The following is a 2840-nucleotide window of genomic DNA, read 5'->3' on the forward strand; positions in this document are numbered from 1 at the left end:
TCCCATGTCTCAAGAATGAGCTAATTAATTAAACCTAAAAATTGCACTGTACTGTTAATCCACTTACATGAACTAAAATGGGCTGAAACTATCCCAAACACGTTTTTATCTTTCATTGTAGACAAATATTGATAAAAAATTATACTGTGATCTCAGGAGCATCAGGAAAAAAAAAAAAAAAAAAACTCTAATGGGAGCTGCTGACAGAGATATAGGAAACACAGGTGATCTGAGAAAGCTTATTAAATAACTTTATATGCATTTTTCACAATATATTTCACCTATATCATCATGCATCTTTAAAACCTAAAAACGTAAATTCTCGTTTCTTAAGATTTATTTGTATGTTCTGTACATTATTCTTTCTCTTTTCTGCATTTCACCTCTGCTGTAGTTTATTTCTAATAAACCTGACATTGTATATTTGTCAGTCCTGTCTTCCCGTGTCTTGTGTTTCCCCTCCTCTCGTGCCCTTATTTGGTCTTCCTGTTCTTGTTTGTCATCATTAGTTTATTAGTCCCCAGCCCTGTGTTAGTAATTATCTTGATTTCCTTGTGTTTATAAGCCCTGTGTTTCCCTGTCTCCACGTCAGTTGTTAATTGTCGTTTGGTGTCCTGCCTTCCTGTGTTCAAATAAAGTCTGTGTTTTGAAGAAACTCCTGGTCCCCGTGTTTCCCTGGCTCCAGCAGGACCGTGACAGAACAACCGACCCAACCGTAACCTCTTCCGTTTAGTTTTCCCGTTTTGTCAGTTTTTTGTTGTTCCTGTTTTTTGTTTCTCCCCCGCGGCGATGGAGGTCGCTGCAGAGTTCGTCACCCTAGCCTGCAGAGATCTCCCCTTCGTCGAGTTCGCCTGGGAGTTCTGCAGGCTCGCCGCGGCGACGGCCCACGCAAGCCCGCCGGCAGAGAGTATGGCAAGCCCGCCAGAGAATCGCAAGTGCCCGCCAGTGCCTGCTCCTCGCAAGTGCCCGCCAGTGCCTGCTCCTCGTGGAGCCCTCCTGCGTCTCCGCTGGTCCCGTCCAGCTCTCCGTCGTTCCCGCTTGTCCCGTCCAGCCCTCCTACGTCTCCACTGGTCCCGTCCAGCACCGCGCTTCCAGAGCGCCCCCCAGTGCCTGTGCCACGAAGGCGCTCCCAAGAGCCTGCGCTTCCAGAGCGCCCCCCAGTGCCTGTGCCACGAAGGCGCTCCCAAGAGCCCGCGCTTCCAGAGCGCCCCCCAGTGCCTTTGCCATGAAGGCGCCCCCAAGAGTCTCCGCTGGTCCCGTCCAGCACCGCTTCAGAGCGCCCCAGTGCCTGTGCCACGAGGCGCTCCCAAGAGCCAGCGCTTCCAGAGCACCCCAGTGCCTTTGCCACGGCGCCCCCAAGAGTCTCCGCTGGTCCCGTCCAGCACCGCCCTTCCAGAGCGCCCCCCAGTGCCTTTGCCACGAAGGCGCCCCCAAGAGTCTCCGCTGGTCCCGTCCAGCACCACGCTTCCAGAGCGCCCCCCAGTGCCTTTGCCACGAAGGCGCTCCCAAGAGCCCGCGATTCCAGGCGCCCCAGTGCCTTTGCCACGGCGCTCCCAAGAGCCCAGCGATTCCAGAGCGCCCCAGTGCCTTTGCCACGGCGCCCCCAAGAGCCAGCGCTTCCAGAGCGCCCCAGTGCCTGTGCCACGAGGCGCTCCCAAGAGCCAGCTTCCAGAGCACCCCAGTGCCTTTGCCACGAAGGCGCTCCCAAGAGCCAGCGCTTCCAGGCGCCCCAGTGCCTGTGCCACGAAGGCGCTCCCAAGAGCCCGCGCTTCCAGAGCGCCCCCCAGTGCCTGTGCCACGAAGGCGCTCCCAAGAGCCCGCGCTTCCAGAGCGCCCCCCAGTGCCTGTGCCACGAAGGCGCTCCCAAGAGCCCGCGCTTCCAGGCGCCCCAGTGCCTGTGCCACGAAGGCGCTCCCAAGAGTCTCCGCTGGTCCCGTCCAGCACCGCGCTTCCAAAGTGTGTTAGCCCAGCCCTGTGTTAGTAATTATCTTGATTTCCTTGTGTTTATAAGCCCTGTGTTTCCCTGTCTCCACGTCGGTTGTTAATTGTCATTTGGTGTCCTGCCTTCCTGTGTTCCTGCGTTCAAATAAAGTCTGTGTTTTGAAGAAACTTCTGGTCCCCGCGTTTCCCTGGCTCCAGTAGGACCGTGACAATATTAGGTATTGTTGGCTCTGTGACAGATTGTTTATGTTCCTATAGTCTTCCATGCTGATGGCCGTGCAGCAGAGTTGGAGGGACCTCTTGTTGAAGAACATATCCAAGACACTATGAACCATCTGACTAGTAAGTAAAACCTCAAACATTCAAAAGTTTATCAGATATAAAAAAAATATCAAATGTTTTTTGAGTCCTATATGTCTTACAAGGCCATCTCATTTAACACTGCATTGAGGACACTACAACCTACAGAGGGGTACAACTTAAAAAAGTTTTGAAATGAAAATTAATAATGGTAAGAAAGAACCGAGTACCATGACTGTGCCTCACTTCAAAGTGAAACAGTCTGTAATGGTCATCATACAAGATCGATGGTGAAGGTGGGGATTAGAAGTAAGATTTTCTAAACTTTAAATGTAGTAAAGTGTTTGTTCAAGTAGACTTCGTCTTATTCTTGATTTTATTGATTATAGGCACCTTCTCAATGATGACAACCTAATACTATTGATTGATTTCAAAACAGTTATGACGTAATGAAGCCTCGTTTACTGAAATCACGTGTCTTTGTTGAGTCGCGCACTCTGAACCACTGTTTCGAAACAAATGATTCACAAAAGATTCGAATCTTCACGAAGCAGCTCTGCGCCCGTCTCTATCCTGCGCATGCGCACTTTCACTCTGGG

The sequence above is a fragment of the Onychostoma macrolepis genome, chromosome 21 (genome assembly GCF_012432095.1).
Source record: "Onychostoma macrolepis isolate SWU-2019 chromosome 21, ASM1243209v1, whole genome shotgun sequence".
Lineage (NCBI taxonomy): Eukaryota > Metazoa > Chordata > Actinopteri > Cypriniformes > Cyprinidae > Onychostoma > Onychostoma macrolepis.